General features: G+C 42.7%; 1 pseudogene across 1 annotated transcript in view; it reads left to right on the top strand.

Annotated features, from left to right (window-relative positions):
- Positions 1 to 6,928: 6,928 nt before the first annotated feature.
- LOC308255893 (neurofilament light polypeptide-like) overlaps positions 6,929 to 17,975 on the top strand; it is a 136,055-nt pseudogene continuing 125,008 nt past the window's right edge. The window contains exons 1-3 of the transcript in view: positions 6,929 to 7,054; positions 11,254 to 11,343; positions 12,028 to 12,186. The product of the transcript in view is annotated as a neurofilament light polypeptide-like (transcript). The remainder of the gene's footprint in view (positions 7,055 to 11,253; positions 11,344 to 12,027; positions 12,187 to 17,975) is intronic.

Raw genomic sequence — 17,975 nt, 5'->3', positions numbered from 1 at the left:
TTGATGGTTTTATTGATGTTATATTGGATTTATAGATCAAATTGGGAAGAACTGATATCTTGACAATATTGAGTCTTCCTATCCCTGAACATTGAATATCTCTACATCTATTTAGTTCTTTATTTCATTCATCAGAGTTTTTTGATCTTGCATATATTTTGTTTGATTTATACCTAAGTATTTCCTTTTGGGGGTTGCTAATATAAATGGTATTGTTTTTAATTTCAAATTTCACATATTTGTTGGAATTTGACTTTTGTATATAGTGTAACTTTGCTATAATTATTTATTAGTTCCAGAAGTTTTGTTGTTGATTCTTTTGGATTTTCTATATAGCAATCAAGTCATTTGTGAGCAGAGACAGTTTATGTTTCTCTTCCCAACCTGTGTATATTTTATTGCCTCATTTCATTAGTAAAGACTCCTAGTACAGTGATGAAAACGAATGGTGAGAGAGGACATTCTTGCTTTGTACCTGAAATTAGTTGGGAAGCTTCAAGTTTCTCACCATTAAGTATGATTTTATTTGTAGTTTCTTTTGTACATCGTTTTTATCAAGTTGAGAGAGTTTCTGTCTATTCTTAGTGTACCAAGATTTTTATCATGAATGGGTGTTGGATCAGCTCAATTTTTACTTTTTCCAACATAACTGTTTTCTTTTCTTATGAACTCCCAATATATATCCTAATCATGTGTATTTTTTTATTATTTTCATCCAATGGTTATAGCCTTGTGACATATCTTACTACTGAGACTCAAAGTGTTTCTCTTATTTCTTTCACAGTGTCTAGCAAAGTGCTGACTACAGGGCCCATAGTCTAAAACTATCTAATATGATTTATGAAAAAAGGAGTTTGTTCTGAAGTAATGAACTGAATATATTCTTTTTTTAAAAAAATCCTCACCCAAGGATCTTTTTATTGATTTTCAAACAAAAAGGAAGGCGGGAAGAGAGAGAGAGACAGAGAGAGAGAGAGAAAGAGAGAGAGAGAGAGAGAGAGAGAGAGAGAGAGAGAGAGAGAGAGAGAGAAAGAGAGAGAGAGAGATTAGAGAGAAACATTGATTGATTGCCTCTGTATGCTCCCTACCAGGGATTGAACCTGCAACCTAGTTATGTGCCCTGGCTAGGAATTGAACCTGCAATCTTTTGATATGCAGGTGACACTCTAACCAGGGGAACCATCTGGCCAGAGCAAATTAATCCTTTCCTAATAGTTGAGTGTATTGTATATTAAAATCATACTAAAGTTATAAGTTAACTAATATAAATGGCAGCAGTTCATACTAAATACAAATTAACAACATTTAGAATGTAGGTGAGCTTACTTTATGGTGACACCAGCATATAAAACAGATCTACATTCACATTACAGTCATATAAATCATGTCCTATGTATAAGTCAATGTCCTGTCAGGAAAAACAGAAGCCATTATCTAGGTATTCCATATGGAGAAAAGAAGCCTTGGAAATGTAGTTTTCAGGCTTTCTATAAGAGTAGAGAAAAGTGTATGAGAGCAAGTGTGGAACTGAGGGACAAGAGATACTGGGTGGTATAATTCACCCCTTGACTTCGCAGCATTCATATACATCCCCTTCTTCCTGTTGCTAAATTTCCATATAATGATAATAAAAATCATCTTGCTTCCACCTCAGAGACTGCAACTAACCCTCATACTAGTGAAGGTACATTTACCCTCTTCTAGAAAGTGGAGACTCAAAATCATGTCTATGTTTAGGTTTGGTTAATGTTAAGCTAGTCACAATTTTATCTATATAGTCTATAACCAGAAGACTAAATCCCTCAATTAATCATCACCAACATTCCTTATCCAAAAACAGGGAAAAGAGAGAGTAGAAACTGATTAACATATACAAATATGTGCATAAAAACAAAGAAGAAAATATGTATACTGTTATTGTTCTCAATTCTTAAAGTGATTGTGAGTCTGTAGTTGATATTTAGAAATACCTTGTTTTAATAGAAATTTTTTGTCGGTACTGGAATCTGTGGAATCACAATCCCGTATGCCATCTTCACTTGGCAGAGGGCAATAAACTCTCCGTGCCAGGGTCCCTCTCCCTCTGTTTTCTCCTGCCATCCCAACATGTGATAGGCTCCTTTTCTACCCTAATTATACATTTTGAGCTGCAAGTCATTTGTAATGATTTATGGCAGCTGTGCTTTTGCCAATCTTACACAGTATTTTTCTTATTACTTAATTGTTTTAGCAGTGCTTCAGCCATTAGTTTCTGAGTTCTGAAAACAGGAAACAGAAGTCTTCTATTATAGACGCCTGCTTAATTAGCTCAGAGGCTGTCTAATGGGGGCTATTAAAAATGCAAATGAGGTGTGATCAAACAGTGAAAAGTTTGGTCCCCACAGGGTATACTAATGCATTTCCCCCCTTGCAAAATCTACCACAGTCCTGACTGTAGATTCCTTCCTTGCTTCCTCACCATTTGAAATAGCATTGTTGGTGATTGGGTTGCTGCCTCACCTGGGCTGGGCTGCAGCTTAACAAAAGTTATTAAGATCCTAGCTGGTTTTGCTCAGTGGATAGAGCGTTGGCCTGCATACTGAAGGGTCCTGGGTTCGATTCTGATCAAGGGCACATGCCTGGGTTGCTGGCTTGATCCCCAGTAGGGGGCATGCAGGAGGAAGCCAAACCAATTATTCTCTCTCATCATTGATGTTTCTATCTCTCTTTGTCCCTCTCCCTTCCTCTCTGAAATCAATACAAATAAAAATATTTTAAAAAAACGTTATTAGGGAAAACAGCCTTATTCTCCACCCCTTAACTAAGGCAGTAGTTCCCAAACTTGAGCACGAATCAGAGTCACCTGGAAAGCTTATTAAAGCAAAGGTTCCTAGATTAACTCCCAAATGTTCTCACTGGAACAACTTCCCTGACCTTTTTTCAACCCAAATTAGGGTTATGTGCACATTGTTTATGATTATATTATCATACTAATCAGCACATGAGGGGTAGATCTCAGTTTCATGAAGTCTGAAGCTTATTTTTTTTATTTTAAAATCTTTATTGTTGAAAGTATTACATATGTCCCCCATTTTCCCCCTTTATCCCATTCTAGCCCACCTCTACCTCCCGCCTCAGCCCCATTTGAAGGATCCTCTTAAAAGAAACAATAAAATTTAATATAATTTGAATGAGGATCTCTGAAGTTTTCCAGTTAATTAGCCCTTGCACCATATTTTTTGAAATGTCTGATTCTTTGTATAGCTCTCTCACTAATTAGTGAGTTCCTCATGGACTAGGATGAAATCTTATTTATCTTCACTGAGTATCTAACACATCCTGGACGCTCAATAGATGCTTGTTGACTTCATCCTTTTACATCAATTTAACACTGGAAAACTCCATGCTGGATTTTCCCATCCCATAGGCTCTTCTCCTTCACATTGAGATATGACTTCTTATCTTCTTTTGCCACCACTGCAACTTCTTGACCACATTCTTAAACTCCATCCCCTTCCATGACCTATTGGAACTCCATCAAACTTCTCATTTTGCCTAAGCACTTGAGGTCCATTTATGCCTTCTTGCATGTCCTTGTTTTTCTTTTATGATCTGGAATATTTCTACTCATCCTTCAAGATCCACTTCAAGTTTCACTCCTTTTGTAAATACTTCCTGAAGTTTTTTTGTTTGTTTGTTTGTTTGTTTGTTTGTTTTTTTCTGGCAGAAAGGGGCCTCCGTTCTTTGTTTAGACATTCTTTGCAGCATGTGTCAGTTCCTTCTGTCTGACACATCCGTGCTGGCCTCGTATGGGAGGTTGTATAGATTGCAAAAAACCTGAATAACTATTCTTGGTCACCCAATCTCCTTTTATTCATCTTTATAATCTTAGCAATTGTCACCATAATCTTGTGATAATGAAAATAAATAAATGAATGAATAACAATATTATTGTTAATGTTGTCTGAAAGGAGATCTGATTTTCCGGAGTATACATGGAGAAGGAGATGGTTGGCCAAGATCCCTTTGTAGCCCCTCACCCCTCCACTCTGTTTTAGTGAGAGTTCAAGTTCAATCTGGTGGCCTCTCTTCTATTCTTCATCCCCCCATCTTGTTCCTGGCAGTGACCTAGGAGTTACACTGTGTTTCTCTTCCTCCTTTCCTTCTACTTACTCTGAGCTTAGTGCCTGATTGATTGTATGTGCACTCTTGAAAGAAAAGGATTTGAACTGGCACTCAGGCCCTGGGACTCCTTTCTTGGCTGTCCTTCTACATTCTCCTTGAGGAAAGTGCAGCAGCTGGGACCTTGCCCCAGACCTGAAGGAGGACATTGGCAATTTGAGTCCTCTGCACATTGTACCTCACAGAACAGCATTTTCCAGATTCAGCAAGTTGTAGTTAAGTGCTGTCTTTTCATCCCTTCACTGGTCATTAATAGAAAAGCGACCTGTTGACTGCATTTCTTCCTGCTGCTGGTCAAACCTTGCCCAGGGGATTTGGGTATTCTGAGGAGGGCTCCTGCTGGAAGGTGCCCTGGCTGCCAGCTGCCTGCCACTCTCCAGGTCTCCTTGCCTGTAGCTGCTCCTTTATGGTCAGAATATAAAAGGAGGCAAAAGCAGTGCAGGCCAGAGTGTGCAGGTAGTTATTTCTGACAGAAACCCTCTGATCTAGGCAGAAGACCTCATCTTGCTCTCAATAAGCAATCTGCTTTCCCTCCTTCTCCCCAAAGTCTCTATCTTCAGAGCCTGGGCTCCTTCTCTCTGTCTGGTGCTGAGCACCCTATTTCCCCTCTCAAACTGGTAGCTGGCTGGGTGGAGCATTCTCTTCTTTCCTCTAGCATCATATCCCACAGAGAACTGGAGTAGTGCTTCCAAGCAGGGGATTCTGAGACTGGATTCACTGCCTCCAAACTGTTCCAGCAGAACTGTACTTGGCACTTCCAAGTCAGTCACAGGGGAAGCAGGACCATCACAGATATCGAGGGCACTTCTGCCACTCCCCTGAGCCATGGTGCTTATCTATCTATATATATAAAAGGCTAAGTGACTGTCCCACTGTCTGACTGTCCAGTAGGTATGACGTGCACTGACCACCAGGGGGCAGACACTCAATGCAGGAGTTGCTGAGCTGCAGTGACTTTGCAGCGGCGGTTCTCGGATGATGTACCCCAGAACCAGAGAGGAGGGAGCCTGATTCCAGGGTGTGTCACCTGAGAACTACCCTCTTGCAATCTGGGACCCCTTGGGGATGTTGGAGAGCCAGTTTTGGCCCCACCCCTGCAGGCCAGGCCAAGGTACCCCACCTGCTGGAGGGACCCCTGCTCATTCTGCAGATGTCCTTCCAGCCGTGGTGCCGCCCCAGGTGTGGCCAGCAGGGAGGGACTGCAGGAGGTTGGCTCCAGGGCATGTCCAGCCCGTCTCATCCAGTCCTACCCCGCTGGCCACCTTCTAATTAATTTCCTTTCAATGTGCATGAATCCATTCACTGGGGCACTAGTTCCTGAATAAGACCACAGATGCCCTTGTTTCTCACTCACTGCTGACCTTGCCTGCCCCGAGGCCTCTTGTTACTTGCAGCCCATCTTGCCATCTCCTCCATTCAAATGACCTTGATACAATTTAATCCTTTAATTAGACAATTAGCATATCTTCACTGACCAGGGTTTGTCCTTGTTGGGCTAGGGGGGAAATTGCACATCATAGGAAAAAGATGAAACAAGAATTAAGTGTGAGGGAAGTGGTTTGGCCTCTGGAAGGAGTGGTGGTAGAGTGGACGGCAGCTCTCGAAATCACTCTTCCCAGGCCACAGCTGAGATCCACTTCTTAACAGTGCAAACATATGCTGGGTCTTTAGGTCTTTGAGGTGGGGACAGGTTGGACTCTTCCTTGGTTGGCTCATACTTCTGCCTACCCTTTCCTTCCCCTCTCCAGGCTTAATAACATCAGTAACCATTCGCTATAAGTTTCCTCTGTGCTCATCTCTATGCTAAACCCTCTCCTCTCCCAGATAGCCCCCTGCATTCCTCAACTTCCCCCCCCACCTTCCTGGGCAAACATTGTCCAGAACTGATGGCCCCAGCGGTGTCAGAATACAGCTGGTAGGAAGGCATAATCACAGAGAGGAGACCCACACCCGCAGGGCTCCATGGGTTCATAGGATGCTGACAATTACACACCCTTAATGCTCAGAGAAATCATCTTCCCCAAATGCTTCCAGGGTGAAAAAGACTAGTTTGGTACCTCTGTCTGGGGCTTTAAAAGTTATTTTTGTCCTTGAAATCTAATAGTGGGTTATTGGTAATTATAGGAAAATAGATGGAGTGGAAATAAAGGGTTTTTGAAGTTTTGTTCTGGTCCCAATATTATATTTTGAATTTCTTATTCAGTTAGACACAACTCCTGAGACCATGACCTCCATGATTATAGCAGAAAAAGGCCCCTATTGTCAATAAGCCCATGATTTTCACCTTTTTCCCCTCCCTCTAACTGGCATAATTTCTCTGGACACTGCAGAGAAAGGATGCTACCTAAATGCTTGTTTCCCAGGGTGCCATTTCCATGAGTCAAGTTCACATGAGGCAAGGGCACAACAGAGCCCTTCATTGGTCTTTAGTTAGAGAACTCAGAACCTATGCTCCGTCAGACACTTTCATGGTTTTCCACTGCCAACAGACCGAAAGCCTTCCTCCTTGGCTGGGACTTCCATTTCCTCTGCAATGGCTTGCACACTCTTTCTCAGTCACTCTGTCTCATTCATTCATTTATTCATTCATTCCATAAATATGGATTCACCACCTCTTCTATGTTGCAGAACCTGTCCTAGATTCTGGGGATATAAAAAAGAATAACAATACTCTGTTTTTCTGTTCTCAAAGGTCTAATAATCTAGAACAGTGGTCGCCAACCGGTGGTCCGTGGACCACTGGTGGTCCATGAGGTCTGAAAGGCTGATGACCACTGGTCTAGAAGACAAAGATCTAAACAAAACCACAAGCAGCATTGTCTGTGATAGTGCAATGGAGGTCTACTTAGGGCAAAGCAGGAGCATGAAGAAGGAAGAATTTCCTTATACTCAGGTATGGGGCTGGTAGGTGGACCAGAGAGGTTCCATAGAGGAAGTGGCTCCACTGTATAGCTACGTGAGTATAGAGAAGGCGTTCCAGCTAGAATCAGTGTCTTGAGTAAGGCCATAAAGGAATAATGACCAGAGTGTACTCAGGAACTACAGCCAGAACACAGCTGACCAGAAAAAGGCTGGATAGGAGGGCAAAGGCCAGAGTCTATAAAGCAGCATGAGGTTACTAGAGCCATTAATGGATGTGGTGTGTGTGTGTGTGTGTGTGTGTGTGTGTGTGTGTGTGTGTTGGGGCGGGGAGGTGTTGGCATGATTAGATCATAAGCCCCAGAATGGAAGATACTCAGCCTGCTAAAAAAATGTGTGTGTTTAAAGCCTATAATTAGATAACAAATAGTTTCTTGAATATTTAAAGGAACAGCACACCTATAATAATTATTTTAAACCTGAAAAAGATGAATAGCCTACAAGACATCCAGCTGTCAGATTCAATCATGAAATATGTAGTCCAAAACATCCTGGCTCAATAGTGTATGCAGTTGAACCCATCCTTGGAAAGATCACTGGTTATTTCTGAGAGTCCCTGGGGGACTCATGGGCTGTCTTGTTCCTTAGGGGCTCCACCATGCTCCCATCCCCTTTGCCTGCCCTGCTCTGATCTCCTTTGATGTTTCCATGTCCACTTTCCCAACCACTGGGGAGCACTGGTTTCAGGGGGCAGTGCCTGGGTGTCCCTGTGCTTCAGGCTTTGGCAAGGCAGATCTGAAAAGGGACCCACTTAGAGGAAGAAAGTCTCCCCCCAGATCTGGGCCACACAGACCCCAAAGCACCTGAACGTGAAGCAGAGGATTACGGGAACTCTTTCTGAAAAGCTGCATCCCCCTCTGCCTGTTCCCCTGCCCTAGGGCCAGGTCCTGAGCAGAAGTTATTTCTCCTCTGCCTCTCATCCTCGTCCCTCAGAGTATGCCTTGTGTCTTCCCCAGTTAAACACAAATGCTTCCACATTGCTGCCTATTCTGCCATCAGTGAAGGAAACACATCCTGCTACAGAAGCCAGCTACCCTTAGCACCTGCACGTTATGAGCAGGGGACACTGAGCTCAGAAAAAAATGAGAAGTAGGAATGCACAGGGATTCAAGTAGCAAAAGCCAGGGAATAATTCTCAAAAAAAGAAGGGGAAATAATGTGGGAATCAATTTCAAATATATTGATTTGATCTCAACTTTGATGGTTAGAGAGAAATGTAAATGTGTATTTGGCAAAGTATTAGAAATAAAAACAATCATTTTAAATCACAAATAACCACAGGATGTATACACAGATATATTGCATCCACAGAGTCAAAGACAGAAAACCGAGGTAGCAGTGAGAATGCCAAGGCAATGAAGCTTATAGCAAGATGAAATAAGTAGGGCAAGACATGCTACCCTAATAATGATGGCTGCCTTAATACCCAGTGTTCAAACTGATGACTTTCCTGGTGGTATAATGAAAATCTAAGAGAAAGAATCACCTAAACAAGATGGCAGAGACAGACAAGCTAGAAAATAGAAAGATGGACAAAGATAAAATAGTAAAACACAAAGGAAATTAGTCCTGGAAAGAGTAATATCACTCTATGTATAATTATAGTAAAATATAAATAATGGTCAACTGTCCTAGGAGAATCTTCTTTAGAATTCAGCTCTGCTATGAAGGGAAGGAGAGAAATGATATAGTTAATTATTGGATATGTATGGTAAAGGAAGGTTAAAATATATACTTTATTGAAGTTTTTCTTTTAAAAGAAGACAGGTTTCATGTAGAACACTTGGAAAATAAAGAAAATTAATGTAGAAGAAATCAAAGGTTACCTGCCATCTCAGAAGCCTTTATCCTGTTTTTCCCTCTTGGTCTTAAAGGAGACTTGGCTGGGGGAGGGGAGGCAGCAAGAACGGAGTGAGTGAATATTTAAAAAAGAGAGGAGCTGAGTGGTGAGAAAGGTCACTGTTGATCCTATTTTCCCTCCTCTAGACCCTGATGTCTGGAAACACAAGGATTTTTTCACCTTCTTTTTTCTTTTTTCCTGGAATGCCCAATATAACTGAGCAGGGGCAATGATTCAATGAGGGCAAGAGAATGGAAGCAGTGATTTTTATTAATCCCCCCCCCCACCAGGATATTTTTTCCCATTGATTTTTTTTGAGAGAGAGAGTGTAAGAGACAGGGAGAGACACACAGAGAGAAATATTGATGTGAGAGGGACACATCGATTGGTTGCCTCCCACACCCACCCTTACTGGGGCCAGGATCAAGCCTGCAACTGAGGTTTGTGCCCTTGACCGGAATCAAACCTGAGACCCTTCAGTCTGCTGGCCAATGCTCTATCCACTGAGCCAAACCAACTAGGGTGGAAGCAATTATTTTAATTCACTTAAAAAAATCCAGAGAACATCTAAAACCATCTGAGAAAAGCAGTCTAAGAAGTTACAAAGATGAAGGGGAAGGAAAAACTCATGGCCTCTGTGACTTTCTGTCCCAGCCTTTAGAAAAGGAGAAGGAGGAACAGGTAGAATAGAGAGGGAAGAATGTGATGTAGAGATGGGCTTCCCAGAATAGAGGGTAGGAGAAAATGGAAATACTGAAAAGAACTCCAGACCAGGAGCTCAGCTGCAAGGAGAGCCAAGACCAGCTCCTGGAGGGAAGAAACAATTTGCTAAGTATGTAGCTCCCTTTAATCAGGCTGGGCATGCTGCCCCATGGGTAGGTACCTTAGAAGTAAGCTTGCTTCATTTCAGTGGCTTCCAGGTCAATTCACAGACCAGCGGTGCCTTACTGAGAGGTTTGGGTGGTCACCTAGAGCCCACGGAAATGGAATGACTGCTAGGTGGAGGGGTGGGATTGAATCAGGCACCGTACCTGGGAAGGCATCTGTGTTCTGTGAGGAATAATGCACATTTGATTTTTCACATCAATGCAAGTGTTTTCAGGCTAGAGGCAATTCAACAAATACAGTGGAGGGGGGGCAGGGAAGGGCCTGTTTTAATTTGGGGATTTTATGCAAGCATTCATCTCCCAATAACAGAACAGCAGTGTTCTCTAATGAGTCTCTGGGATGGAGAACAGAAAGTACAGAAGTAGGGAAGGTGGTAGGTGGGAAATTTGGCTTAAACATGCTTTTGCCTGTGCCTTCCAGATAATTATAATGGAGTCTGCCTCTCCCCCACCATGCCTGTCATCCTCAGTATTAAATGATGATGATGATTACTAATAATTACCCCTTTCATGTATTCAGCATTTTCTACTTTGCACTTACATGTGGATACACTTACCATGAGCCTAGGAGACAGGAAGGGCAGACACCTCTCCGCCCAGCTTTGAGATGAGGGGCAAGGCTGCTGTGCCCCTGCCCTGGGTCACTTAGCTTGTTAGGGACCCAAGCACCTGATGGTCTCCACTTCTCCCTCTCAAATGAATATCTGACTCTTTAGAAGGCTAGGTATTTTTCCCACATTTGAGGATATAATGGATAGGTATATGGATATGGATACGCCATGTATTAATAATTGAGTTATTATACTTTACTAGTAAATATATAGCACTATTAAGTTCAGAGTGTATCTCTTCCTCTCTTCTTCCACCCCCCGCCCCCTCTCTCTCTCAAACATCCTCAGTCATTTACTTATGGATTTCAAAGCATTTTCCAAATAACAAGACATTACCTCCTTTGTCAGTTACAATGGCTCGAAGTTTTGGAAGGCTTATCTCAGCTTTCTGCTTCTTCTATGTATAACAGAGCCCAATCTAGGGATAGAACTAGGTATCAGCATTGCATTTAGGAAACTGGATTTGGAAGAGTGTGCATGCAAGGTACCACCTGCATCGTGCCTTGGCTGACTGCTGATGATTCTCCATGATCTGGAGCTAATCCCAGGGATTAAGCGAGCATCTGCTCCCGGTGCCTGATGGGGCCAAGCCATAAACAGAGTGGGTGGATCAGGCTCAGGCGAACCAGCCAACGTGGGGAGGGCTGGGCTTCTTGGAGAGCTTTGGAGATTTGACCCTGGCTGCTCTGCCCTGCCTTTCTGCACTGTGCTCCATTCTGCCCTCACCCAGGCTCTCAGCCTGGACACTGTGCACAGTGGTGGTTAAGAGCCAGGGTCAAACTGCTGGTGTTTGTACCTGCTATGCAGTCTTTTTGTGCATTGTGATCTTGGGCAGGTTGCTGTGGGCATGAAGCCTCATCTCTTTTACCCTCTTAGAACAGGGACCATGGCAGTCATCTACTCCCGGAGTCACAGTGCTGATCGGGTGAGCTAGTCCTCTCAATGAGCCTACGGCACTAATTGCCATCAGTGTGCATAACATCCTGCTGCTCCTCCCTCTTTTTGTTCCCTGCTCACCATTTCAGCTCAGGTGCCACCTCCCAGAATTCTAGTACATATGAATCTCCTTGCTCTCTGCCACATGTTATATGGATGACTCATTTTGCCATTTACCTTGTTAGGTTCATGCATTCGTTTGTCAGTTTAATGCATCTGAGTCTTTGAGCATCTCCTGGGAAGAGTCTGTTTCAGATCTTAATTTTCTGTAGAAACACACACACACACACACACACACACACGCACACGCACACGCACACGCACACACACGCACACGCACACGTAAAGGGAAAGTAAGACTGGGGGGAGAAATGAAATGAATGAAGACACTACCTTTGTTTTAATCAAGCCCAATGTGAGTTTCTTTCCCACACTTCCTCCTCCTTGGACAGAGCGGTCTTTGCACGTAATAGCACACGCTCTGCAGAAAGTCAACAGCCAGTGTTTGGAAGTAGAAAAAGTAGTGGAGGTGAATCCAAAGCCCCTAAGTCCTCAGGAGGCAGAGGGACTGCCATCTCCCTTTGCAGGCACAGAGCATGTGAGACTGCAACTCAAGCTTTCCTCGAGCTGGATTGTCTGTTTGTCCCTGACATTTTCTTCCATTCTCCTTGAGATTCCTCCCAGAGATGGGAGACAGGTGGGCAACATGTCCAAAGAGTCAGGTTCATCAAAAGTGAGGAGAGTTTCTGGAGTTACAGGAGCTGAGGAGCACCACCAGCAGAGTCTAAGGTACCAGCAAGAGCACTGGCTTGGCACCCTGGCACTGGCCCAGGTACCGGAGCAACAGATCTTCCTGGACTACCTTGGGCAGGCAGCCTCACCTCTGTGGCCTCTTCATCTGGAACATGTAAGAGCCAGGGTCTCCTCCACTCTGACATGAGGTGGCTTGCCACAGCCCCTGCAAGCATCACTGCCGCTGTACACAGAAAACAATTAGTATTTAAAGTAATGGCACTGAGTCATCTAGAAGCCATGAAAGGGGATTTATTCACCATGGTACCTCCACCTCTGGGGAACCTGAGAGCTGAGGGATTCTGTAAAGCTAAATCTTCTAGATCACTGAACTCTATCTACTTTTAAATATGCAAACTGAATTTTGTTGTAACAAAAATAAACATCTTCTTTTAGAATTTTCTTCATGATATTTAATGTTCTGTTTTAATTATTGCTTCTCTTCAGGAAAGAGAGGATGGAGAGAATACCTTGCTCTTCTCTGGCTGACCCCAGGCCAATGGTTCTAAGCACTGCCATGGGTTTGTATTTTCTCTCCACTGACCTCCCCTGCATCTTTCTTCACTTCCTTTAGTCTCTGAGGGTGTCACGGGGCAGGGACTAGAAGGGACAATACTGTTATATATGCAGCCCCAGGCCTGGAGCAGGACAGGGATTTCCTCAGAGTTGAGGGAGGACCAGCTCTCTTTATCTTGTGAGCCATAGTCCTAGAGAACTCCAGGTGCCAGTTTGCCTAATTTGCAACCCTCATTTTCCTTCTCAGAGGGTCTCTAAGCCATCCAATTCAAGTGTCAAGTTTGGCTCCTCATAGAGTTGATTGATATTGTTGCTGATGAAGACTACCCCATCATAGAACTGACTGTATATCATATTTTCACATTTTCAATCTAGGGAGAGTCTGTGGTGAGGGCTAATAAATTAAAAAACAATATCCTGTTGTAGCAACCTAAGATCCTGTTCCTGCTTGGGTATACCTGGAAGATAACTGGTCAGAATCACATATAAGCATTGTATTTTTTCTCTTTTTTTCTATGTCTCTCTCTCCCTTCCTTTCTCCCTCCCCCTTTTTTCCTTTCATTCTCCTCCACCTCCTCTCCTCTCCCCTCCCTTCCTCTCTCTCTCTCTCTCTCTCTCTCTCTCTCTCTCTCTCTCTCATCGAAGAGACTAATAGTGTGAAGCTCATCCCTGCTATATATAAATCAGCTATTATGCTGCTCCAATCCTGTGCTCGGCATGTCCAGAACTCCAAGACCATTCACTTCTCATAACCCTTGCCTGGCAATATTGGTATACACCATCTTAGATAGGAAGTGGGAACTTGGTTGCCCACCATGAGATCTAAACAACCAGGCTCAGCCCAAAGTGTGACAGGGAGGTGACCTCTAAAGACTAAAGCAGGCAAATATTACCTTGTAACATGATGAGATCTTCCTTAGAAGGAATGGCTCTGCTTTGTACCACATATCCTTTTTTCTCCAATTCGTGTGGAAAGGGAGCATATACCCAGAACATGTGATTATAGGTGATTATAGTGGTAGAGGATTTATAATGTGTGAACTTAGGCTGAATTCCATTTTCTGTATGTTTCTGAATAGGGTGGGCCTCAAAAGTGATTCTGTTGGGAAATTTGTTGGGTCAAAGGAGGGCCTGCAACTTCCCTACCTTCCCCTGAATCCTAGATAAGGTGTGTAGGTTTTGCTCTAAAGCAGAGTCCTGGCCTCTACAGGATATGCTTAAGGTCATAGGCAGTAAGAACTCAAGTTTAAGAACATCCTCATAGACTGGCCAGCTTGTTCTTGTCCTCCATCCTTATTTCATAATATAGCCCCAGGGGCCTTGTCTTTTCCTTCCATAGGACATCACACTGGTCCATTACTTGGATAGTATTATGACATCTGAGTCTAGCAGTCAGGAAATAGCAACTACTCTATAGACCTTGGTAAGACATGCTAGAGAGCAGGAAATAAATCCTACAAAAATTCAAGGGCCTCCTGCCATTGTGAAATTTTTAAATGTCCAGTGGTCTGGTGCATGTTAATATATCCCTTCCACAGTGAAGGGCAAGTAGCTGCCTCCAACCACTTCTACCACAGAGAAAGAAGCACAATCCCTAAGGGGCATCTTTATATTTTGGAAGCAACACATTTGGGTGTACTCTTCTGAACCATTTAGAGTGACATGAGAATGTGCTAATTTTGGGTGGGGCTCAGAATAAGGGATGGCTCTGAAATAGGTCCGGACTACCAGGCAAACTCTCTGCCACTTGGACCATCTGATCCAACAGACCCAATGGTGTTTGGTGCCAGATAGAGGTGCTCTTGTAGTCTTTGGCAAGCCCCTATAGGTAAATCACATAACAGACAGATTTTGGAGTAAAACCATATTCTCTCTTTATATAATTATTCTCCTATTTAGACACAGCTCTTGGCTTAGTAGAGAGTAAAAACTTGACCATGGGCTACCAAACTACCATGTGACCTGAGCTGCCCATAACAAATAGGTATTGTCTGATCCACCAAGCCATGATGTTGAGCATGGACTGGGGATGTTCATTATAAAATGAAAGTGATATATATGAGATTGGGCTGAAGCAGGCTGTGAAGGCACAAGTATGTTGCATGAGGAAGTGGCCCAGATGTCCATGGCCTCTACTCCTGCTACACTGTCCATTCTCTCTCAATCTATGGCCTCATAGGGAGCTCCCTATGATCAATAAACTGAAGAAAATATTATACTTGTGTTTTACAGATAGTTCTGAATGGTATGCAATCACCATTAAAAAGTATATAGCTGCTGCACTATATAGCCTCATTCCAGATGTCCCCGAAAGGCTACAGTGAATGGAAATCTTACTATTGGCAGGATATTGGGCAGTGCTCAGGAGAGATGGCAAGAGTTGCAGATTTATATCAGTTCATAGACTGCTAATGGTTTGGCTTGCTGTTCACGGACTTGGGAAGAATATTAATAGAAAATTGGTGACAAGAAAGGCTGGAGAATAGGCATGTAGATCGACTTGTCAAAATGCTAAGGTATTTGTGTCACATGTGAATGTTCACCAAAAAGAAATCGTAGTAGAGTTGGATTTAATAATCACGTGGATAGGATGATCTCTTCTGTGGATACCAGTCAGTCTCCTTCTCTAGACACTCCTGTCATTCCCTAATATGTTCATCAACAAAGTGGCCATGATGGCATAGGTGGAAGGTATATGTAGGCTTAGCCACATGTACTGCCACTCACCGGAGATGAACTGGCTACAGACACTGCTGAGTGGCCAATCTGCCAACAGCAAGACCAACACTGACATGGCACCATTCCCAAGAGTGGCCAGCCAGCTACCTGGGGACAGGTTGATTACATTGGCCTGCTTCCATTATGAAAGTGGTAGCACACTATTCTTAGTGAAAAAGACACTTGGTCTCTATATACTTTTGCCGTATGGATATATTTTACCTATGAGAGCCCACAGAAATGTTACATACAGCAGTTTTCTGTAAAATTAAGAAAAAAAAAAGGTTTGCTCTCTTATGTCCAGGACCTTGCCACATTAGAATGTTCAGATTAGGAAGTGATGAAGAACATCTCCCAGGGTAGGGTAGGATATGCTGCACTAAAACACAACTTCAAACACCTGATAGCTTCATAGAACTTCTTCCAACCTGTTATCATTGTAGGTTGGCTGGGGGCTCTGGTTCACAACCCATATTGAAAAAGCAGCCATCTTCTGGCAGGCTGCCAGTTATGATGGTAGAAAGAAGACCTTACGTGGTATTACACTGGTGATAAAACTGACAGGTCCAGACCACATACTCACAACCCCAAGTGAACCACTAGAAAGTTCAATGCTACCAGAGCCAGAGTATTTGGTGATCAGAACTGATGAGTACTTTGGAGTTGAGGGAAGGCTGTAACTTGTAGGGTTCCCAACAATACTGAAGGATGACAGCTGTTTGTGAGGGAAGAGATAGAGGAAAGAGAAGAAGTCAAGATGTAAAATTGGAGCATTTAGTCTGGGTCAGGTAAAGAGACCTGAGTTATTCACTGTTCTACAGTACACTATAGCAAATAATATTCAGCTCAGCTCCCAGTCATCAAGGAAAAGTAAACTTGTGTTCTGCACAATCTGTTTAAGAGGGCTTAAGTATATTACATTTTAGAATTGGTTCTAAACAAAATCCCTAAAATATTGATGTTTTATGTGTAAAGGAACACTATGTTCAGCTTATTCTTATTCTGAAAAGATCCCTAATAGTGGCAACAGGATGGAATTGCCACTAGTGTTTTTATTGTCATAGTCACCATACCCGCACTGAGCCTTATTTCTCATGAATTAAGTTGCAAGCAGCAAGGAAAAGAGCCATAACCTAGTTGGAGAACATTCACTCCTTTAAATCCATCAGCAGGCTACTTTCAGCTGCATCAGTTGAGAACATGTTGGGATGACATTCAGCCTTAGATAAGACTGTTTTGAACAATATGAAAAATCACTGGTATTCAGGAAATTAAATCTAATTTACTCTACAAATTGCCAAACTATCAGTCCTATCAAATCTGTTTATTAAAAGGCAAGAGAGTCGGCCTGGGTCACAAGCTGTGGCTGGGATAATAAGACGAAGATGAAGCCCACTAATGTAGATAAATCGTGTTTGATTTCCAGGCCAGAGGTAGCCAATTGGAGGACTTTCACCTCGCCTTCCCTGTCATCCAGAGGTGTCTGTGAGCCAGTCAGAATGTCCCCAGAGTCAGGCCATACTGATTGATTTCCATGGCACTGAGAGACCCATGTCATTGCCCTCAATCTGGGGTCATTAATAAAACCATCTCTACTTCTCTCTAGTTACAATTTAAGGAGGTCTTTATGATGTAGAGGTGAATAGGATAAGGAGAGGAGAGTGGCAGATAATGGTGGTGGTAGAAGCAGGAGTAGGAGGTTGGGATTGTTATACTCTTAAATCCTAAGGTGTAGATAGGATAGGTCATAGTAGACTTTTATTCCAAAATTACTTAGGGTGATCCACAAAACTTGGTAATGTTTGGGATTGGATTTTTATAGCTTAATAATTGCAGGCATACACATATAATGAGGGAGAAAAGGACAATGTTAATTAACTCTTTATTCTTAAAGAATGATCAGTCTTAATTTATAGTGCTTACCTGCTTAAAAATGCTCTCTCTCAGGGTTTTCAGGTACTAAATTTACTCATCCTTGGAGGTCTATCTTAAATCCCCTCTCATCTTAAGAAGTCCTCCTTTAGTATTCCAGTCCTTAGCTTTCCTTTTTTTGAATCCTGTCCCAGTGAATATTAATAACATTTGACTTGACAATTATCATATCCTTTACCACATTGCACTTTGACAAATCTTTTTATAAAATACTTCCCTGAAACTACAAAATAAATATATGGAGAGATCTAGCAACTTGTCCAAGTTCACACAATTAGTATCTCGTGCTGTTGCTAAGCTCCCTGTCAGTGTTTGATTCCATGGGGTAGTTTGATCTTGAGGGAGAAGAAACTTCATTAGGATGTGAGTTGTAGTGGACTAGGGAATACAGTGTGAACCATAATTTTCTTCCTGGGGCTAAAAAAAGCAAGGCCCTCCAGTAGATGTCAAGCAATGGCCCTTCGGCCAGTGTAGGCACACAGGCTGGGTTGAGACTGAATACCTGGGTTCACTAATTTAGAAGAGTATTCCTTTCCATTGAAATTTAGCCTGCAAGCATCTTCCATAATCCATATCTGTGCCTTTCTCTTTGTTCCAGGCAGCCTTCAGCTTAGCCAGCCTTTATAGTGGATACTTTCTTAAACTAGGAATAGGGAGTATGAA

This window comes from Plecotus auritus (assembly GCF_963455305.1).
Source record: "Plecotus auritus genome assembly, chromosome: 8".
Taxonomy (NCBI): domain Eukaryota; kingdom Metazoa; phylum Chordata; class Mammalia; order Chiroptera; family Vespertilionidae; genus Plecotus; species Plecotus auritus.
The sequence above is the reverse complement of the archived record's forward strand: the minus strand, read 5'-3'. Positions and strand labels throughout refer to the sequence as shown.